The sequence below is a fragment of the Myiozetetes cayanensis genome, unplaced genomic scaffold, assembly GCF_022539395.1.
Source record: "Myiozetetes cayanensis isolate MyiCay16 unplaced genomic scaffold, myiCay2020 scf3, whole genome shotgun sequence".
NCBI lineage: Eukaryota > Metazoa > Chordata > Aves > Passeriformes > Tyrannidae > Myiozetetes > Myiozetetes cayanensis.
Genome location: NW_026087521.1, coordinates 25,906,532 through 25,930,387, shown reverse-complemented (window position 1 = coordinate 25,930,387; position 23,856 = coordinate 25,906,532). Strand labels below are relative to the sequence as shown.

The window sequence follows — 23,856 nt, the reverse complement described above, 5'->3', positions numbered from 1 at the left end:
ATTCAGTCTTTATTTTTCTGTTTTTCTTTTTCAAAATGCTTTTAGCTGTAATTTTTTCTCTATACATTGATATCCTTGAAAATGCTTTTACAGCATTAGTCTTTCTCTCTAGCTCTTTTTTCCCTATCAAGCAAACCATACTAAATATTGCCTTTTCCATCCTCACCTTTATTCTCTTTGAAGAGAAACTGATTGTCATTCAGATGACAAATGATCTGTACCATCAGTCAGTTTTCAGTTTCTGATTTTCTGTCTTCAGTAAGCTGAACTCCTTTTTTTTTTTTTGTCATAGCTTAAAAATTTCTGATTTGAACAGTCTTCAGAATCTTTTCAATAACTGATACATAATTTTGCCACAGAACCTGTGTTCCTTTACCCCTAAGACAAGCAGCTCTGTTGACAATAGGACTGTGCCCTACTACCCCATGTGTATTTTGTGGCTTGTTTTTTTGTGAAACTTTGAAAATAAATTTAAATATTTGAAATTCCATTTGAAATTTTTACAGATTACTGAAATATCTTTTCTATAGTTATTTGTAGCTATATATATGTTCTCTCTATAACAATGTTTTTAATATAAATAGCTTTGATGTAAAGAAATTCCCAATCTAATGTACCTAAGTACACCTGTATGTTGTCTATTTAAAATGGATTTAAAAATCTCCACACTTTTGGAAGACTATCAACTTTCTATTTTAACTTAAAGCTATATGTCAGTGCAGTTTGCCACAATGAAGTTATGCTGACAAGAGTTCAAAAGTTATTGATGTGTCAGGGAAAGCAGGCATTTTTGAAGAGCTGTGTAGGGCTGTAAATATTTTGTTTTGGTCTTTACCACGTTATTTGAAAAGCTGACATCTGCATTTTTAATGTGTTTGGTTTAATGTGTTTTGGGTTTACTGTTTAATGTCAAGTCCTGATTAATTAAACTGACTTTGTAGGAATGTGTTGGAGGTATGTAAAGATTAGGATTGGATATTTAAACCAAAATATTATAGGAGGTATTTTCCATTAGATACTGTTTTAAACTAAGCTGATGAAGTATTATGGGTTACCCAAATACGTTTTGTACCAGTTATAAGTTTTGTAATGCAAACGCAAAACGTGTTTTAACTGGTTTGATGCTGAACATCAGTTGAAGTAACTGAGTTATCAGAGCTACATGGAAGAGCTGTATTTGTAATATTTCTGCTTTTATGGAGATATTTGACAGAGAAGACATCTTAATGGAGATCCTTGAATACTGCAGCAGTGTTGCCATCCTGGACTAGTAAATAAAATCAGTGCTCAATCTAGGAAGCAGGATGTTTGCAACCACTGGGCACATTGTGCAAAATTGCAGGCAGTGTAGATTCTAATATTTCAGCCTTTCTTCTGCCCTGCCTTTACCACTTGATGGAAAGTCATCTTAAGGTGACATCAATAGAGTTCTTTACTCGAATAAAATCCACGGTGTGTCATCATATGCTATTCTGGGTACACCTATGAGCAGCATTGCTGATGATGTGCTGTGTTGGCCTAGCAGAGAATAAAGCAGAAGCTCATAGTATCAGAGATAATAAACCAATGGTTTTCTGTGCTGGAATACAATAAATACATTGCTAGGTGAAGATTTTTTTTTGATTGGTGGTGGTTTCTTTGTTTTGTTGTTGTGTTTTGTTGTTGTTGAGTTTTTTTGGTTTTTTTTGTTTTTTAATAGAGATGACATAGCACAGAAACCTAAAGATCAAAAGTCTCATATTAGCAGAAATATGAAGGAAGTATTTTATTGTCTTCTCAACTTTTTAAAAGAAAACACAATTCCAGGATTTTCCATTACCAAGTGTCTATTTACAAGGAAAAATAGTGTATCTCATAGCCTTATTCTAGGTGCCTGTGCCAGCAGACTGGTATACATATAATCTGTTAATAGTCCCTGGAGAGAGACAGGGTCCTCCAGTGAGCACTTTAGACACCTGTGGGGTTCTGTGGTAAATCTCTTCAATCTCTTAAGAAACGTCTTTTTCTTTACCCTCTCTGACTCTTTTAAGGCTTCTGTTGCTTGGTGTCGTATAGGATCTGAAATGGTTCTAGATATGATGCAGGTGCCTTTAGATTAGAGTGACAGAAATTCAGCACAAGATTACTAGAGCCACTAGATCCACTTCTAGTCAGATGTAATTTTAAACTAGACCGATAGTCCTAGTTCATGCTGATCAATATTTTTAAATGTACTTGGTGCTTTGAATATCTTGAAAAGATATTTTTGCTTTATTTCATATTGTTTATTTACAGTTTTAAGGCATGAATATTCCATAAAATTGATAGAAATTCTCACTGACTGTACTTGGAAAACAGCAGGAAACAGTGTGTAGAACTAAACCTCTGTCCTCCATATTCGAGGACGTGGAGACCCCACTGTAGTATTTTTATCAGATACTGGGTCTTATTTAAATATACATATGAACTTGTAATTTCTATTTAAATTTTGTATTAATTCTAAAAAGATACCACATATATCCATAAACATTCTGCTGAGCCATACCTCAGCAGTATTGAAAGGTGAAACTAACATACTGGAAAAAGAGCTCCAATATGGAGAATCTAAGCAATCTTCTAGGTTTTTGGTTGCAGGTTAGCCTTTCCCTTTTTCTACCAAAATTAATATCTTAGTGTGTAAATGGTCTCCAGGTCTAACACCCTGCTGAGACTGAACTCTTATGATTTATATACTTAGACCTTTGATTGTACTTTTGCTGCTTACTACTTTTACAATATAAGAACCAAAGCAAGAATAATGTAATAACCACTATTTGAATAGCACTAGCAAGTAATGGGGTGTGATTCTGGCATCTGACTTTTCAGTGTAATTTACTTAGGTTTTGAATTGCTGTCAAAATTTTGAAATATTGATAAATACCATTAGTATTTGTGAAGTGGAGACAGATAATTATGGAATTATGGTAAAAGGAAGACTTGAGTCCAGCTGTCTTTATTGAAATATGTAAAATGTTAAATAACATAAAGTGAGCACCCGAATTCTAAAAAAAAAAAAAAAAAAAAAAAAAGCTTTCATAAGTTAACAGATTCCATTTTATGACAATAAAGGATCTTGGTCTAAGGTCCAGCAAAATTCTCCAAATAGAACTGCTTTCCAGGCCATGGTGCCCTCAACTGCCTTGCTGTCACACCTTTTTGAGTTGTTTTTTAATTTTCTCTACAGTGCTACAATATGGTTCCTTGTACCCTTTACCTAACTGCTCTCTATATTGTGCAGACTGCATCTTAGTATTTATACTATTTCTCTTCTATTTTCATATCCTGCATGCTCATACTATAGCATAAGGAGATAATTGAACTCATGTTGCACCACGTTTTATGTGCAGCTTTTTCTAAATGCTTTGTGTGCCTCTTCTGTTGAGATAAGTCTCAATTTTCTTCCTCCCTAATGACTACATTGAGGATTTGCTAAGAGTGCAGTGACAATGCACGTGAAAGAGCTCTCATTATCTGACTGATGACACTTCAGCAGCTAATTGCTCATAGAATTTTACTTCATGAAATGGTTCATACACCTGTTCCACTCAGTACATAACTTTAGAAATCTACATGGTGAGTGAAGCTTTGCCAAAATATATGAGATATATTCCAAAAAAATCACAAATGTAATTGGAATTTATAAGGATCTACTCTGAATGATTCCTTTTTCTGCCACGAAAACTCTACCTCTAGTATATATTATTGGCAGAATGTGTTTGTGAAATTTTGTTAAGTTTTTGCCTTATTTTGCTTCACTTGTCATTTTGAAAGATAGTTTTTGCTTTCACTGAAAATGACAGACAAAATTACTTCCTAAAAAAAAAATCATCTGATTATTGTGAAATTCTGTGGAATTAAGAAATGTTTTGAGTTCAGTTTTTGAAAGGATCCTGAGAACCACTGTGGTGAGTTACTTCGTGAGAGAAGAAATGAAGGACAAGGCAAAAAATAATCCAAGGAGAGTTTAGAAAATTCTGTTCATTTGAGAGATGCTTTTTCTGATAATTTGAAATTGATCTAATAATTTTTGCAGTCCTTGGATATGAAAAGATATTGCAGTAACCACAATTGTTCACATATGGCTTTATGTAGCTCAGTGAATATTCTTGTTTGGGTAATCAATGTGCAGCACTGTATACTGACTTCAAGGATACTGAGATTTGTGGGGCAGCAGCATTTGACATAGCTGTGTATTTTATTTAATCAGAGGTATTTATGAGAGATCTTTATATTCTAGTCCTATTGCTACCATTCTTCCCAGTCTCCTTAGTCTGTCATATTGTTGCTTGTTTTCACTAGAGATAGTGGTTGCGAAGTGAGAACATACTCATTTTTTGGCTGAAGTGACAAAAATATAATAGAATTAGGAAGAAAATGGAGGGAAATATACATGCATGGTGATTGGAGTACAGAGCCTGTTGCCATCAGAGTCCTAGGTTAACTTTTGAACTCTGGGGAATTTTACATCCTGTGCAGAGTCATAGTCCCAGAAATAAAACAGATCACAAGAAGAGATGAAAAGGGAACCTAAAAGCTGGTGTAATTAAGGTTCACCTGCTTGAAGCTGTAGTGATTTGGAAAACCTCAGACCATCAAGTTCTTGAGTATCTTAATACTTTCTGTAGTAGAAGACAAAGACTACTGTCTTACCAATGAGTACACTACGTGAATTAGTGGGTCTTTTCCATGTTAATGGAAATGCATGCTGCATTTTTATTTCCTGCTAGGAAATAGGTAATGTTTTCCTTCTTGTGCAGTAATATTTCTTTTAAGAGGAACATTCCTATTTGTAACATTTTTTTTCACTGATGTGATTTCTTATTTTGTGTTGCCCTCTTTATTGAGGACTCAGCAATTAAGAGATTCAATAGGTTTAGTAGAACATGCAATATACTATGCTAATGGATATTTTTCCTTTCCTATATGGAATGGAGCACAATTAATGACTAATAAAGGATCTTTGTGTGTGGAACTTGTTGTGAGACAATGTTATATTATCTGTCCTCATTGTAATTGCATTACATTATCTCTCCTTTCAGTATTCATGCTAATATTCAACATGAATTTGTGTATTTGCCTCAGAATTTAGGACTGGAATTGTTCTCTTGAGTCATTAAGATCAATTTTTACTATCACAACTGTAATGCTGTATTTGTCTTTGCAATTATTTTTAAAAATCTTATTTAAAATCATAACTGGATTTAATTTGCATAACCCTTTCTTTATGGTCAGAAGCCCAGTGTGAGGGAGAAATACATCCTGAACCTTGATACTGATTTCTCTAAAATCAAGAACAGTCATAGTTGGAAATACACTGTAAATTTTAGATTAATAAATGTTATTGCCTTTCATAGTATGTTAAATTATATACTAGATTCCTTTAAAATATGGATTTGGGAAATTCTGACATGATTGTCAGTTTTTCATATAAGGGCATTGGTGGTCCAGTAGCTTGTGCTCTGGTATTCATATCAGGCATACATATTTTTTGTGGGTATGGCTTAATGTTACTCTTTAATGTCTTTGAGATTGTATGGGCAAAAGTAAGCAGGATTTATCCAACAGATATGTTCAGCTTAATCTGCTCATGTTACAAAGTAAGTATGCCTGCTTTTTAAGAAGCCTCTTTTCTATAGAGTTAAAACTGAATAAAACATATTACTTTTTAAATGTTCTTACTGATCCCATTATTCTTTATGTGCATTTTACAAATAGGATGTGATGTTTTGAGTATGCTTCAGGCTTCAGTAGTTTGTATAATGTTCTATTTTCTGCAGCAAAAGCATGTCAAGGTGATCTCTGTGGGTGGTTAATATTTTCTGGAGTTTATTCTTCAACCATGAAAATATTCAAAACTGGAGAGCTTGGTGGTATGTCCTATATTCAGGTATAAAATATATATATATATATATATATATTTTATCATCATTAAATATAACAGATAAAACCCCACAAGTGTAGTAGCAGATACTGTTTGTTCATGGATGAATGCAGCATTTGTCACTCCTGACTTGTGTTTGTCGTTATGCTGGTGAGCAGTTCTTGCAATAGCTTATATTGTAATTTTGTGACAGTGTAGTGTAAAAGTGTTGTATAAATGAAATATTTTAAAACATAATTTTCAAAATCAGAGAAAATCATAGAGTATGGGGGAAAATGTTAAAATTACAGAATGTTTGCATTTTAGCAGAAATACTCTTGATTTGTTTGACAGGCTTTAGGTATTGTTTTCCATATTTTCAAATATAAGTTCTTTTAAAAACAATTATGGAAAGCAACAGTAACATCTCTTTAAATGAAATGTATGAATATTTTAACAGTATTTGAATAGGAAAGAATTATTAGAAGTCCAATTATTAGAGAACTGAAACAGGAGAAGTCTGAATGTAAGTCCTGAATGCTTTCACTACTGTTGCAGTAGTAATAAGAAAAATTTGAAAGGAAAATGCCAAATATATCCGTATATATAAAATGCTTTTGATTTATAAAAAAGGATATTAAAAAAGCTACTGAGCATTTCAATTAAATGCATTTTTTTCTTTCAAGACTAAAGCAAACATATAAAGAAATTAACTGTTACTAAGAAATAATAATGTACCTACATTTTGATTGCCAGCTAATACCATGTTTAATCATTGCCTCTGTCTTATGTTTTTGTTTCCTTTAGCCTCTACCTCTGGGAAATTGTATTTCTGCTGTTTGTGTAGTGTATAGGAAAAGTGAATCTTTAGTTTTAAATGGGAACTCTTTCAGGTATGTCTTGCTAAGTAAGACATCTCTGGTACAATGTAATGATCCAAAAGGTATCTGCAGCAGAGATCTTTTCATATTTCCCTTGCGATTCCTAGCAGTTTGATTTACCTCATTAAAAGGCTGGAAAAAACACTCAGAGTGCCTCCAAATTTTATTCTTGATGAGAAATCTGTTCTTTTGGAACTTAGGCAATGTACAAAATCTGTGATTCCCTTTGGTGCACACCTCTGGGCATCATAAGAAATACCACACTAATGTTGTTCAACAAGAAGCAAAGCAAAGCAAGATCCTTACCTTCCCTACCTTTCCAAAAGAGTTAATTGGGCTGTAAAAGAGCTGCAAATACATCAAACCCAGAGAATGTGTCTTTGCTCAGCTTTCTGGTGCTTATCTCAGCACATGGCCTTTTTAAGGATGTAGTTGTTAAAATCAGAAAGAGGAAGCTAAGGACTAGGTCCAGTGTGCTACCTTTCTTTTTTGGGGCAGTGATCATTCTCTGCACAACCCTTTCACTTCTCAAGGCAGCAGGACATCTTGTATCTTAGAAGAGGTTTATATTCATCATTCTCTTCTCATTCCTTCTTCTTACCATATATGGAATGGGAAATTTGCTGTAAGTCTATCTAGCTAGCAGTTTTACTGATATATTGCTATATGTATTGATATATTGCTAGGCAGAGTTCTGTGGGGTGCTTGCAGTCTTATGTTGCTGATCCTGTAATGACAATAGTAGTCCTGGTTCCTTGCATGTGTTTGCCTTTCATAGAGTCATAGCTCTTACTGCTACTCTTCGATCTGCAGTGGGGGAAATTTGCTGTAATGACACGGTTAATGCTACAGGACTCCACATAACAAATATCTCACGTGAGACAGCAAAAGCTGTTGGTGTTCCAGAAAATGTTGCAGTAAGGCTGTGTGTTCTCAAGGTGAAAAAAGGGTAATCTCTGTCTGATAAGACAATTTTTATAGTTAGCTCTTTCATATTGTGAGATATCTACTTACTGCCCTCATATTGTGAGATATGTACTTACTGCCCTCTCTGATGGTGGTGGAATTGTACTGCTCCCTGCATCCCATCTGCATGTCCTGGAGGCAAAGGTTTCATTGAAGACTTATCCCGAGTTCCTGTTTATAGTTATGCTCTGCCCAGAAGGCACTTGTAGATTCACTGTAGAATACTCTGGTGGAACACGTCTTCAGAACTTCTAATTACACTAGATTAGCTGCTTCTCTTTGTGTTTCCGCAAATGCGTTATGTCTTCTAATGTACAGTAAGTTGTTTTGTTACATCATCTTCATGTATCTTTGCATTGCCTCTTGTTCAGAGAGACTACACACAGTTCCAGATGATGATGGTGGATATTTCGATGAACACAGGAAAATATTTCTATCATGAATGGCATAACAGCAGTTGCATACTTCTGTCTATACATTATTTGATTGATTTTCTAATTGCAGAATTGTAGTGGTAGTCAAAAATGGAAAAATATCATGAATCAATCTAACAACACAACTTATCTCAGAAATTCCTGTGTGCAAACATTTGGGACTTGTTTCAGGGTTTCTAAAATTTGATTGCATAATCAAGTTAATAGAAACACGCTTTAGAATTTAAGAAGTGTGATATATGCTAAAGTAACTAGTCTGTAAATGGTGATGAGTAGTCCATTATTTGTACTGGCCATCTGAGGTTCTTATGTTGTCTGCAGCTGGTGGGTATTTCCATTCTATCTAAGCAATGACGATAAAATAGGATGTCACAAGTGGAAAGGAAAAGTATGAAAACAGTAGAAAATATATTTTCCACTTGGATAAAATTTTTTAAAATAAAAGTATTCAAAATACTTTTTATATCCTGACATATGAAAATTTTGAAATGGATAACAGCTTGAAAAAGAAAAATTTTGGTCAGAGTTTATTGACTTCAGCAATGAAAGGGATTAAAAATATATTGCAATTTTTTTTTTTTTTCTGTGTGTCAGTGAACTCTGTTTCAGTGCCTATGTGGCCCATGAGGAAATAAGGTTAGAATTATCAGCAAAATTCATACATTTACTTTGCTATTAATATAGATGTATTAACATGTATTTTTTATTAGTTAGTTTGGCTGAAGTTTTAATAAATTATATAGAGAGTTTGGCATCAGGAAAGTGGTTTATAAATTCATGATAAAAATAAGTGGATGAGATGCAAAAAGAACAAGGATAAGTATGGAATTCTTTGGTTAAACATCAGAAGAGCTTCCAAATGTAAGAATTTACACCGAACAGAATTACATGTTGCTATAACTGCCCACTACCAAAGCCTTGTATAAACAATGTAAAATCTGCTGAAGGTAGTCCAGTACTCCTGTACTTGACAGGGTGGGCTTGATTCTGTGCCTTGCAAGTCTGAGATAACCTGAGAGGGCTGTCAGTTATGACAGAGGAGACTTGCACTCTTCTGAAGTGACAGCTGGAGGCCAGATGGGATTATCTTGGACATTCTGTGGGCAACTCAATAGAGTCTGACATATTTGCAGAGATACCAAGAGGAAGGATATTTTTTATTCTTTGCAACATAATAAATTATTCTGCTTTTAATGGGTGTCTTGAGTCTTTAGAATGACTCCTACAAAATGCTTTGAATAAATGGACTCAAGGGCCAGATATTGATTGTTCGTCTTGGGCAGAGTTTTATTACAGTCAAGACTCAACTCAAGTAGGGTCAGAATGTTGACTCAGAGAAGCTGAAAGGATCCCGATTTTATATTTATTTCTCCTTATATCTACTGAAAAGTGTGCAGTCAAGATGGAATCATAGATATAACAGCACTGCATGAATTCCAGCTGTGGAGTCCATAACTAAAGGAATACTAAAAGTGCTCAGTTCTGGCTTTAAATCTGTTCTGCTGAAATCAGTGGAAATTTTGCTGCTGAAGGATAGCCTAGTTACATCAGTCCTGGGCTACCCTGGAAATCTCATCCATGTAGTCACATTTCAGAAAGGACTTCTTATAGTGTTTATTGGTAACATCACATGAAATTAAATTTATTTTTTTCTATTTAAAGTTTCAATTGCTTTAAATCAAGGACAGTTTAAATTTCCCACAGGCGGTGTACAACACAAGACCATTTTGAGACTACTGGCAGGCAGTTTTCAAAATGGTCCTTTTTACATTACAGTTCAGGGCAACAGGATCATATTTAAATAAATGCTTCATGACATCAGTAACCCATGACTGTAATCTCTTTTACTTTACCTTTGACACCAACATGTTTTTACTTGCATTTTTGGAATTTCACTGTTTATTCTTTCATTATTCTGATTAATTTCTTTGTCTTCTTCTCTATCATCTGTCTTTCCTTATTTTTTCCTCTCTTCTACTTTCATTACACAGCTCTTCAGCTGCTTGTGTTTATCCTGTTAATCTATGCACAAGACTCTGGAAAAGGGGCAGGTGGAAAAGCTACTGCAGAGTAACATCTGAAGTGCATCTGCTAGGGTGTGACATATCATTGTAGGGTGTCAAATATCAGCTTACTTGATCTTTTGCACTTACTTTACTGGAACTTTATTTTTTTCCTTGTGCTGGATGTGGCACTCAGTGATATGGTTTAGTTGGCATGGTGGTGTTTGTTCAAAAGTTGGACTTGATGATCTTGGAAATCTTTTCCAACATTAATGACGATTCTGTGATATTCTTCTTGGAAATACTGCAAACTGTGATTTATTCTTATTCTTAATATTCTCTCTTTTAATTTTTTTTTAGCAGTGCAAAGACCTTTTTGTTTTTTTCTCCCATGGCATTTAGTTTCTTTTAGGGACTTTGAGTAAGAGAAGCTTATAAAATGAGTTTTGGAAATACATGGCTTACAAGTGGATCTTGTTTTTCAACATTCTCAGTGACTTCTCAAAAAAACTGAGAAGCCCCTAGGTGGCTGTGTGTGGCAGGTTCCTCACTAAGCCTGATTCTGACCCCAGCCTGGGCCTGTCCCCACTAAGGTTCCTGATGCTGTGGTCTGGGGCTGCCCCAGCTTCCTCTTGGACTGCCAATGCTCCCTGGCCGAGTGCAGCCGGGTCCTGCTCTGCCCATGGACAGCCCCTATGACTTCTGGCTCCCAGCCCATAGGGAGCTGCTTGTCCCTGCATCTCTCTGACTCCGGACTGTGTTTTATGTTTAAGGCTCCCAAAGATTACAATCCTTTCTGTTTTCCTCACTTGGACACAACTTGAAGCTTTTAGATGGATGCCTTTTTCTTTCTAATAGCCTTCTTCATCCCATTTGTTCATGACAGCTCCCTTCTCTGGATTTTCTCAGCCTTTTTTGATAGGTTGTATGCATTTCTTCTGAGCTTGCAAAAGGTGTCTTTAATCAGTTTCTGTGCCATCTGTAAAGATGTGACTTTTGTAGCCAACCCTTTTTTCTTCCTTGTAACAAGCTTACTCATTTTTATTCAGTGACCCTCTTTGAAATGGCGGTAGAGTGTTTTTGGCTTTTGTTGCCCCTTCAAGGGCATAGATTCCAATCTACATCAAAGCAGTTATTGACTGTGGCTAGAAATTTACTGTGAGTCATACCCCGATGTGACGTGTGCTTGTACAAGACAAGCAGAAATATCTAACAGCCCTAATTTTTATCTGCCATACTTATAGGGACATTTTTCAATGTTATGAAGGTGCTCTGTTTCTTAGTTGTATTTAGGTATTGCTTCAGAACATGGGTTATGTATCTTTTTTGATGTCATCTTCCTTGGCCACTGCTGAAGGAGAGTCTCTGGGTTGTTTAACATAAATGGACTGTTAACTGCCAGATGGATCTGATAACCAAGAGCAGTCATTCTCTAAGGAGTGAGTCTCTGTGGGAAAAAAAGGAAAAAAATCCTTGAGCCTGCCCAGTAACCTGAAGTGGTTCATATGAAAATACAGCATAGCTGAAGACTTGCTGTGTCTGTAGGGAGGATTGGCTTGTGTGTAAGAATTTTCCCTCCACAGGGAACCAAGAAGTGAATGATGGACATGTGTGATCAGCATCCTTTAGAGAGACCTCTTACTCAGGTTACTGGGCAGAGTCTCTGAGAAGAAATCAAGGACATAACTCTTTTCTTCTTTACAAGTGACACAATAAATGAAGTCACGCCAAAATTTGATTTTAGGGTGAGAACCTCTGCAAGGATCGAGTCATCTTAACAGACATTTAGTTTGCAGCAATTATTTGTAGCTGACCATGGTGGTCATAGTGATGAACCAACCTTATAAGCAGTGTAAGCTGTTCTTGTGGTGGCCAAACTGAGGCTATAGTTGAGGCTATGGAAGCCTGAAGGAAACCCCGTGTTGATGAGGGAGTTAACCGATGTTCAGCCAGAGTGGGAAACACCTACTTTGGAGATTCTGCAAAGAGTTAAATAATGCAGATGACAGTAATTGGTGGGATGATAGCCTATCTTTATTTTCATGGTATAATTTTTGGCAGGAGATTGAAGTTGCCCAGATAAGTTATTTTGAAACCTCTTCCTGCTTTTTGTTTTGTGGGGTTTCTTTCCTCTTACATTTTTTTTTTCACAGTTAGTTTGGCTTATTTATCCTCTTTCTTTTTTCTTTTTTTTTTTTCTCCTCATTTCCTTTTGATCTGTAGACCCTTAGGGATTGTGTGTGTGTGTTATGGTTTCTGTCAGTTTGTGGATTTTTTTATGTATTTTGATTAATTAGATAGCTTCTTCATTATTTGTAGGTGTGGACCTCACACTGTTGGGTGTTTTGGGGTTTTTTTTTGAAATTGTGTGGCTGTTTAATTTTGTATCTATATATATGTGTTTTGTTTTGTTTTTTTCAATATATTTACTTGTATGTGATTCTTGTGGGTGGGGAAGAACAGCAGGAGCTGGAGTTCCACATGCAGATGCAGAATTATGGAATTGAAATAAACTGCTGACTGGCAGAACAACTTGTGCGATGGGATTTAGTGATGGATGGATGCAAGTTCTACAGAAGAGTCAGGCAGAGAAGGGGTGGGAGGGTTGCCCTTTATGTGAAAGAACAGCTGGAATGCACGGAACTCTTATGTTTGAAGGTTTTGGTTTAACTTAAGGGAAAAGATTTTCAGCGGAAGGGCAATTATACAACAGAAATGGCTGCCTAGAGAAACCAGGTTGTGGAATCCCCTCTTGTGGAAGTTTTGAAGATGCATTTATCTGATGTCCTAAGAGACCCAGTCTAAATTCAGATGCTTTATGCAGTTTGTACTAGTCAACCGCTCAGTGTGAGTGGAAGAGTCTGTGATATGGTGCATGTATCATGGCAGAAAGGTTAGGTGCCTTTTGACTCCTTACAGGAACTAACTAGACATATAACATGACCCGGGATGACCACCATATATGTGCTCTTATGAGATAATACTTTTTAAAGTTGTTCTACATTCTCATCTGATAGTATTCCTGAGTCCCTTCTAATCACATCACAAAAGAGAGAAACAAATTTTAATTCTGGTAATATTTCAGAAGACTGCAGTGTCATTGTATTTATGGTATTGTAGAACGAAGTATTTAGGAATAGTTAATTGCTTTCATATTTGTTTATATTTTTCTCCCCCAATTACTGTAGGCTGTTGCAGTTTATTATAATAAGAAAATACAACAAATGGAAAGTGGTTTTCCCCTGCACTGTCTTACAATAAAATATGTGTTTTCAAAAGACAGACATGCCTGAAGAGAAAGTAAGGCATGGTGTCTGTGCACATTGGATAAACTGTTCAGGAATCTCCATGAATATGATATTGGTATCGTGCATACTTATAAGATTAGTGTCAGCACAGGTTATCTATCATGTAAGGGCAAGTTAGACTTGCCTCGAGGGTGGTTTAGTCTGTATACCCAACCATTCAGGCAACACTGCTGTGGAGGTTTTGGAAGAAAAGAGGTGAGGAGGGATGATTTTTCCATTGCTCCAGGCTTCCCATTCATTGGTACTGTCTCCATTTTCTCCAGTGTGCTTTGATAAGTACATGTAATCAGTGTTCTATTAATCTTTATGATAAGTAAGACCTAAATGGAACAACATCCCACCCAGCCTCTCCCCACCAAGAGGAGTTATATGTACCCTGTGCATCAGTTACACAGTGAATGGAACATTGGAAGCAGATGATGTATTTAGTCCATGCTGACATTTCTTCTGTCACTGGGCAATTTCCAAGGCCTCTAATAGTAAATTTTTAATGATTTTTTGTAAATTTTATTATTATCCTTGGCTTATTTGTTTGCACAGTTACGTGTTGTCTGGATTAATGTAGTATTGGTGTTTTGCTTAGCAAATTCCATGTTGTAAAAATTCAAGAATAATTTTTATGGTATATAATATAACTTTTATAAGTACATAGCATTTGTTGAAAAATTTGAGAAATATGTAGTTGGGGAAAGTTGACAGCTAAAGAGGCATTCAGGAGTTTATTATTTTCTCTGTTCCAGGTGAAAAAATATTTGCTTTTCCCACCACCACAGAACTTCTGTTTGGACACAATAATAATCTAAACCAGCCTTCATATGTTGAAGTAATATAGAGTAGTATGTAAAAACTGGCTAATGTGATCACAGTGGTATGAAGGTCTTTTCATAGGCTCATTTAGCTTTGGACTGATTATAACTACAGATTTATTCTGCATGTTCTTATTAATTATAACGGCATTCAGTAGTGCTCATCTGGTGTGAGCTTCTGGGTATCTTTCCATCTCAGAAATTGTCTAACAGTACTTGGAATCAGGAACAAAAGTCTTTTTTACCTATTTTCAGTTCTGTAATTCCATAACATTCTTTAAAAATGCATATTTTTGTAGTGTAAATTAAATGACTTGAAGTAGCTTAAGTATAATTAAGAATACACAGTCTGATTATTAAGTAACTTTACACATTTTTTAAGTTATTTTAGAAGATTTACATTATAGGTTTTGTGTACATGATTTATTTTCAAATAAAATTCAGCATGTACCATCAACGTAGTGCAATTTATGACTTGCTCAGAGGTCTTGTTAGGAATTAAGAATTTTGTTTTCAATTGTGTTAGGGCTATATGATAGAAAGATGGAAGGACTGATACCAGTGAATGTCTATGTCTTTAAAATAATAGTCCCTCTAGCAAGTACTTCTTGCTTTACCAAAACCAGTTGTGTCTTTTGCCCAATCTATCTGATTCAAAACAAATATATCTAATAATAACTAATGTTTTATTTTCATATTTTATTTTCCATGTTCTAAAATTTTCCTGAATGTTTGGTGATTAGTTGGAATATTTTATACAAATACCCACTTAAAGCAGTAATACAGTTTGAACCATATGTACTAAAGAAGATAAGTGAACAAGTAGGTCTTACAGGAAATAGAGACACATCATAACAACTTAATCTATTCAAATAGTAGAACTGCAAAAGTGCTGTGGTGCAACTTGTTTTGGTGGGGTTATTTACATTTTTAAAAATATCAAAGGTCACCAGTAATGCAGAATAATGAATAAGAGCATGTAGTCTCAAATCATAATGTTGTCATAGAGGCAGAATTCAAATGTATAACAGGTAAACTTACCCTGATAATTTGTGATCTAACATAAAATAAGCTAAGAGAAAATTGCAGCAAGTAAAGGAATGAGGTAAAGGAAATGGCTTGCAGCACACGGGCATTGTGTTCATTTAAGTCAAGTTTCAAAGGAAAGTCTTCATCCAGGAATGAATTTGACTTTCATTTTGAATTAAATATTCCAGTGATTTCTGACACAACCATGACAATTAACATTCTGTCAGGATGCTTTTAAGGCTTTGGTTAGCGAGTTCTGTGAATTTGATTACACATTTTTAAGTTTCAGATGGAATTCAGATGGAATTGTTAGTTACTGAAGAATGAAAAACATATATCTATAGGCACTGTCAGAATGGGATGGGTAAACAATGGCATTAAAGATCTACCTGCTGGAGTTCTAGGAATGGAATATGCTGGCTTAGGTGGAGGAAAGGTAGAGAAATTTTATTGTTAGACTGGAATAACTCGATTCAGGTTCAGGTTTTAGGATGCAAATAAAAATAAAATAAAAAAAAATCAATGTTTATAACAGAAGTAATATGATTTTTTTAAGAGTCAGCTGCATTCGTCAAGTAAACCACACTGGAATGTAGCATATATGAAACATAGGTCAAAATATAAGTTTCCAAAGGTGAAAATTTGCACTGGTAAAAAGAAAGTTGATAGGTAAGACCTACCATCTGTCTGTGATATATCTGTCACATCTACTTTATGCTATCCTCACCACTTTGAATATTTCTTACTGACTTCTGAAAAAGTATAGAAATCCAAAAATAGACCAAAGATAAAATTTTAATCATCAAGACTAATAGTTATGGTTGTTTTCATATTAGGAATAATTACCAAAAAATATCATAATGAAAAATTTTTTCTAAGAAGGCTGTATCTCAACAAAATAGGTCATGTTTTGATGTAAGATTTCATATATAATAACTATGATTGTTTTGGCTTTATTTCTGAGGTGAAGGCAAAATGTTATGTTTATTATAATCCAAGCTAAGAAACCTGATGATTTGAAAGTATTTTGGCATAATGAAATATAGGAAAAAAGAGAAATACAGAATATTTGTGTTTGAGGCTTACGTATTAGCATAACAGGTATTGTTGAAGAAATAATTGTGATGTGCATTTCTAGAATTCAGGTGCACAAGAAGCTTCAAAGTTGCAATCTTTTAATGGGAAATAGGACAGTAAGGTGAATGCTTCTCTCTCAGTTGGTTGGACATTTCCATTGTGGATACAGGGTGACCACATGACCATCAAGCAAAGTTTCATTGACACGCATTTTGCTTTCCAAAAACTTTTAAGAATTGCCACCCACCTTCACTTCCTCATATTTGCCTTAGGAACCTTACCTGTTTTTAACATTTTCTTCTCTTTTTTGCTTTGTATTAAGGGCTCATAAGATTTCCTTCTCATTTCCCAATGCTGTCCTACTGTGCAGGGGTTTCATGTAGTGTTTATTCCTCCAGCCTGTCATTCTTTGCTCTTCCTTCTTCACTTGCTCTACTACAGAGGCTGCCAGGTAGCTTTCAGTTTTCTAGGAACTTCGACCTTCCCAGCAGGTTTTGTTACACTCTACAAACAAAGGAAGAAGTTAGAACTGCAGCTCTTTTAAATGGCCAAACATCTTGTAACAAAGTGTGTATTAATAATGCCAGTTGGAACACAGATTTTTTTTCTTAAACTGTGGGAAAGCAGTCTTTTCTTTATAAAATTCTACATTCATTTTACTCTTTAGTGTGCTTCTGTCTGACCTTGTCAGCAAGAGAGAATTGCCAAGAGGCACCATCGAGAGGCTGGTAGGATCTACTTCAGAGGTAGCAGAGTTTCAGGCATTAAGTCTGTGTCTACATTAGTAAATTAAGCAATGCTTGGAAATATTTCCAGATCTCTGCCATGGTTTAGGTTTTTGCAAACTAACATTGTTCCAGAGAATTCCCAGACATTTATTTGACCATCTCCATTAGACAATTTGTATGCAGCCCCTCTGTTTCAGAGCGTGTGTGAGTATACTAGCATAGATGTAGGTTTATCTCTACCAGTTGATTTCAGGAAAGAGAAGTGTGCTCAGACATAGATGTAATCTAAATATTCTGTGGACCTGCATGTTCTTTATTTCTTCTGCCTTGTCCAACCTTTCCTCTTCATTGCAGTCTTCCCGTCTCAGCTTCAAAGCTGTTTTTTTTTTCTTTTTGCTTGTCCTTTTGTCCTTCCTAAAATGCATATACATTTAAATTTCATTGGCATGCTGTCTCCCAGCTTCCGTTTCTTCCTTCAGATGACCCTGTGAACTTAGTGATATTGTGTGTGGTTCACTGTCTGGAACAAACTACTTCAGGGAAGCCTTCCTTTTGTTTGCCCTTGGGTACCATAATAATAAAAATAGAATAAAAATAATAAGACTAGAATTTGAGTGATGCCTTAACTGTCACTCTACTGCAAGACAGAAACTTGGTGAACAATTATATTTCTTGTGGACTACATTTAGGCTGACTATTTGTTAAGAGGATCTCTCTTCCAACTTACTCAGTCTTTTAACCAGCTTTATGTCAAAATCAAAAAACTAAATATTACAAATCCTTCCTTTTTCTTTCAGAATACTTGTGAATCAGCATATGCAGATCTGGCACTAACTAGAGGGAGTGATAATGCCAGATTCTGTGTTGTTTTCATGAAATAATGTCTAAATAGCTGTAAACATTTCTCTCTGTTTTGTCAGGATGGTGGTACTGGAATTGATTTTGGACATCATTTCAGTTAAAGGTTGAAGTTAAAAGGTCTTTTTGAGTCTTAGAAGAAGCAGGTGAGTACAGGTCAAATATTACAAATCTTACAGTTTGTTCAGGTTTTTTTATTGTAGTTTTGTTTTGTTTTGTTTTGTTTTTCCCCAACATGCTTTTCTTCTGGAATTGCTGTTCTTGCTTACCAGTTCATTTTCATCTAGCTGGTCTCTGCTTCCCCTGATTCACTGAGATGTATGACTGCTTGTGTTATGACTAGATAGCAGAGAATATTTAAATCATTTAGGTTTTCCCTACATGGTCTTTCAACTTCTGCCACAAAAATGAATAAAAACATAGTTCTCTCACCAATGTCTCTGGAACACTGGAGCTAAGTTTAACTGTATAGTTTTGTTACATTAACTGCATTAGGAGTATAAAAATTAAACTAATTTGTTTAAAAAGTGTTTTTAGTCTGTATTTCTTGTAATAAATTTTAATTTTAAAAAGCAAGATAAAATAGTAAAGAATCCCTGAGTTTGGATATTCCTAGTTTCTTGAAACTGGGATGATCTTTGTTCCTTTGGTAACCAGGAATATACCAGGATGCCAAGGACCATGAGTTTAAATCTTGTTTCAACTACTTTATGCGTTAACAGGCTGAATCTGCCTGTGGAGCCATACTATTAGTGGGTATAGTATCACCTGTGGACTTATCATGCCTTCACTTACTACCTGGCTTTGCTCCAGACCAGGGAATCATGTACAACTGGCTATCAGGTGTTTTTAACTTAGAGAGGTCTGGAAAAGGAGATTCCGAAGGAATTTGTGTAAGATGAAAGTTAAGCAAGCCAGTCACATTTATTTCAGATTTTTCATACTTGCTATGCCAACAAAGAATTAATCTATGTATTGAATGTTGCAGTCATTCACATTTTACTTTTTCTACGGGGGTATAAAATTTTTTGAGAATATTCCCAGAATTTTCCAAATTCAAAATTTTAGGCAATATTTTTGCATATAAATTGCAAAATATGCTCAACTAGACTTGTTACTAAATTTTATAGATGCAGATTTCAACAAGGTACAAAAAACTTACTCATCATAATAGGCGTCTAACTGCTTCTATGTCCAGCACTGTTTCTGAAGGAAATATGTATTGTTTCCCTATATGCTATGTGTAGTGACTGCTAAGGCATTATGAGATGTTCCACAATATTAATATATCCATCTTAATGTATTGATGCCTCAGAAGGCCAAAAAAGATGAAGTAGTTTCAGAGGAGTTATTGATGGTGACATTAATTAGTTCTGAAACTATGTTTATAACAAGTTTTTTAAAGTTTCACCCTCTGGGAGGAAGCACAGACCTTTTTAACCTAATTCAAAGTAGTGCAAAACAAGACTGTCCTGGTATGTGTTTCACTGTGATTGTCTTTACTCACTGGGTAATAAGAAAGGAAAATTCCTTTATTCTGATTTAACTTCGCTGTTTTCTGAGGACTTAAGGCACTGGCCAGAAGGGTACAGTATGCATATGGTGAAAACAGAAAGAGAAGAAAGGTTAGCTGAAGTAGTGTTGTAAATCAAAGGATAAACAGCACTACACAGGGAAACTAGATATTATTGGCATCATATGCAAATTTTTATATGACTGTATGTTCGTATGTAGTAATATGTTTGCAAAACAGTGGTTTTTCCTTTCATTACCCAATGGAGAAAACAGTAAAAAAGGTTCAGATTTTTTTGCTGTCTATGCAGCAATGGAAATATGTCTGGATTTCTGTCACATATTTGTAAACATCTGAACGGTGTAAATTGTACACAGTTAGACAGTTTCTTCATAGACAGTGTCAGGATTTTGGCGAACTGTTCAGTTTGATAGAAACTGTGTAGTAACTGAAATCTGTTGAGCCAGCAAGAGAGTTTTATTTTTTAAAGGATATTTTTTTCTGGAAGTTTACTATGTTCTGTACCAAATAATGCCAGAAATGCAGTAATAGCGACTTGTACATCTATAATAGTTTGGCAGTAAAATTTTATTGAATTCCAGTATGTCTGAAACTTAAAGCATGTGAAGGAAAGTAACTGCTATTCTGTTTACTCTATTATTTTCTTCTATAACTTTAGGTTAAATAAAATCTATAAAAATGCTTTCTGTAAAGAAAGTCAAAATCTTTTTGGCCTTTTTAGCATTGGCCTCTGTTTCTTGCAGTATGTGAAAGTGGAGAGAGAATGTTTTGGTAGTCCAAGAGGAAACAGTAGTAAATTCTGAATTCTAGTTCTTCAGTATGTCATTTAGAATTGATAGTTTTTTAGGGCAGGATATGGTGTCTTTGCACTGATTAAAACCTGAGATTTGGACATAAATGTCATGATAAATATGCATAAAATAAAATTGCATTTACAAGTACAGTTTTAATTATCAGAGAGAAAAATTCTGTCTGCTTTTTGTCCTCTCAATGGAGCACTTAACTGTTTAGGAAAAAGATTTAGAAAACTGAATTAGAGTTGGAAAAACTGAAACCAAGACAAAAATCCATATTGGAAAAATGCAAAAGGAGAGAAAAATGTTCTATCTTTTACTGCTGATTTAAGTGGACAGTTTGGGGGACTATTAGTGGTACATCTGCATTTTCTGAGTTAATTAGGCTTTAAAAAAAAAGCTAAATAAATCCTGGTATTAATTACTATTAAGTTGATCTAACTCTTCTGTGTTGGCAGTTTGGAGAAGATTTTGCTTATTGCTATTTCTATCTGATACTACAGGACTTTAAACATCATGACTCGTGCATGTGTTGTACATGTACACATTTTTTATACTACTAAATATTCAGTATATACATATGTTTATTTTGCATAGAGCAAGCATCATCATATTGTTAAATTAGTACAGAAGAATATCTCCTATAGTTATCTTGCGGCTGAACTGAAATCCTCTCAAGAGCTGCATAAGGTCACTTTGCTGGTGACCATGTTGACAACCAGCATGTGAAACATCTGATGTTTACATCAGCTGGGTAATGGATTGACATTAACTTTGTTCACAAAGAAGTCTAACCCTTCCACATGTCTGGTCAGAAGGCAAATGAGTTTTCATAGTGCTGTAGGTGAATGGGAGGAGGATATACAGCATAATGCGGGAAGAAAAAGATAGTATCTCGTTTGCAAGAAGTAATTAGATGGATATTGATTACCTTTGTTTTCAATATAGTTTCTACCAGGAAGAATCTGAAACATAAACAGTACTTTACATTTTAATGGAATTATATTAGAACAGAGACACTATGTATTGTGGAATTTTGAATCATCTTTCCGGGGTCATTGCATAGCTGTAAATTACTGACTTGGAGGGAATTTGGAGGCAGCTTTTGTCAGAAGTACTGTACATTGATAGAACAAAATTCGTGGCCTGGAACTATGGTGCAGTAAATTTTTCATATGATTATATGTAATATCAAATAATACATTTAAACTGGACAGCTTTTCTTTTCAGTTAAACATTAAGTATAGTCTTAATGGTCTGATTTGCTATGGTGAGCACTATTACAATAATCTGCTATTTAGAGCCCATATCAAATATGAACTTGGATCACCTACTACAAAGTTTGTGCTTTGGGATGTATTTTGATGGCATCTAAGAGTGATGCCCCCACATTTGTTGGAATCAGACCTTAATGGTACTGTCTTCAGAAATGAGTTATTGCTTAAATACGCTGATTGTTTTGTGGTTTCTAGGACAAAAATTTTTAAGGAAAAAATAGTTGAAATCTGATGTTTTTTCAAATAATTGTATGAAATGAGGAGAAGGTGTGCATCTTAATAATTTTATGATTCCTTTTTTCTATGTGACATGAGTGAGAAAAGTGAGAACTCTTAATTTTTAACTGAACTGAATTTAAGTTTCTAAATGTGGCCTGCTTGAGAACAGAGGACCATTACTGTAGTTGTCATGTAAAATGAAGTTGGAGTCTGAAGCTCCTTTTTAGCTGTCAGCTTTATTAAGGAGCTACTGGTGTGTTGAACTAGGCACACACATTATATAAGCAGTGTATGGTCGTGTCTAGGGGGAATTTTCTCTCTCTTCACTGCTGCTTTATTAGGTTTCACTCACTCATTCACCGTTGCCCTGTCTAACTGCAGCTTTCTGGCTGCAGCTCACAGCATAGTAGGTCTAATGTAGATTGACGCCTTTGCCAGAGGACTGATTGAAACTTGTGTCTCATAGTTGCTAATGCTCACTCAACCATTTTATTGAAGATAAAGTAAATAAAATAGATTGCCATATGAGAATTCTCTGAAATCAAGTGGAATAATTTGACAGGTTTAAGCCCATGAAAAAGCCAGAACATTGAAACAGATGGGAATACTATTTATGCACAATATACCAGGAAAAGGTGTCTGCTGGCAGACACCACTTAAACTGTTAATGGCTTTTACCAAAATTATAGTTGTTGAAAATATCATAATTTCCAATGGAATTACCATTGGTGTTTAAATTGTTGCTTCTCTCAAACAGTGGGACTGTTTTTTGTATAAGAGTAACGAATATGCTGATTTTATTTTCTTATTGCTTGTGATCTTTAAGAGACTGATGAGTTTATTATTTGAGAAAATAATTCTGTGAAATAATGTAAATTAGATTATTTCTTTTATAGGTATTTAATTATCAGTAAGTGACATAATTTTTAATATTACAAATTAAGTTGCTAAAATAAGCCCTGACATTTCTAAAAGTACATTGATGCAGTAACAAAATGACCTGCTAAAGCTATTGTGACAAACTGCTTGGAATAATGGTCAGCAAGACCCAAATATTCTTCACAACACTTGTATTTTGTAAAGAATTGCTGTAGATAAGCATTGTAGTATGTCTGTTATTTTTAGGTATAATATATATTAATATGAGAGTAAAGATGCAACAGATGACTCTTATTGTTTTATCTGGATAACAATGTGTATCGTGTTTTTAATCACACGAGGGGGCTCCTTACTAGTTGGATCACTTCTTCAAAAGGGCAAGACACACCGTATTTTAGTTTAGTACAATTAATTATGTCAAACTCCCTCAGAGTTTCCCGTCTTGTTTGTATTTTTAAGGGCAAAAATTACTTATTGTGCTTATAATGCAGAGCACTGGCACCAGGTCTTTTTTCTCTTATTACCATACTGATGACTGTGTATGTCTGGCCAAACTCTTAATGCTCTCAAAGCAGTTCCAGACTTAAAATTTCAACATTCAGTCTATGGTACTCTCTGTTCATTCAGTAGAATAAAAGGGTCATCAACAGCTTTGTCTTTCTGTGGGAGGGAATAAAGAAAGACACAACTCTACCACAAATCCCTGTTTTAACCCTTTCATTTTCCTTTTCTGAAATGAAGTTCTTGGAAAGTCTTGTCTTTTGGAGGCAACAGAGACCATTAATTTGATGAGATTTTAATTGCATATACAGAATTGCTTTGGCGTTTTTTCCCTGTTAAGAGATCTAATGTGAAGAATCCCTGCTCATTTCTGTGTTGCATAGTCTTTTCTCTCTCTCTTAGGTTTTTGTCCTTAAGCTGGAAAGCCATTGTGCCATTACCACAGTCTTGAAAGGAAAATCTGAGACCCATGAGTGCTCCAACACAGATTGATTTAGACAGAATAAAAGCTAATTTTATCAAGAGAAATAGAAGCCTCAAAGTAGTTTACTTTGGATTTCTGTAAAACTTAAGAAAACCAAATGTGGTTTGCCATATTTCTCAGAACAACTTATTTGTGCTGTTTTTCTCAGCATGGTATCTTATTTGACCACATCTGAAGTAATTCTGAAAGACTGATTTGCC

At 34.9% G+C, this 23,856-nt stretch overlaps 1 protein-coding gene across 6 annotated transcripts in view; it reads left to right on the top strand.

Annotated features, from left to right (window-relative positions):
- Nucleotides 1-23,856, top strand: part of FOXP2 (forkhead box P2) — a 407,335-nt gene that overhangs the window by 103,219 nt on the left and 280,260 nt on the right. For 5 of the 6 annotated variants that reach the window (XM_050324245.1, XM_050324243.1, XM_050324237.1 and 2 more), the window contains exon 3: nucleotides 18,031-18,114. The exons of the other annotated variant lie outside the window; for it this stretch is intronic. The gene's annotated coding sequence lies outside the window, so the exon portion shown is untranslated. The remainder of the gene's footprint in view (nucleotides 1-18,030; nucleotides 18,115-23,856) is intronic. 6 annotated transcript variants of the gene reach the window in all.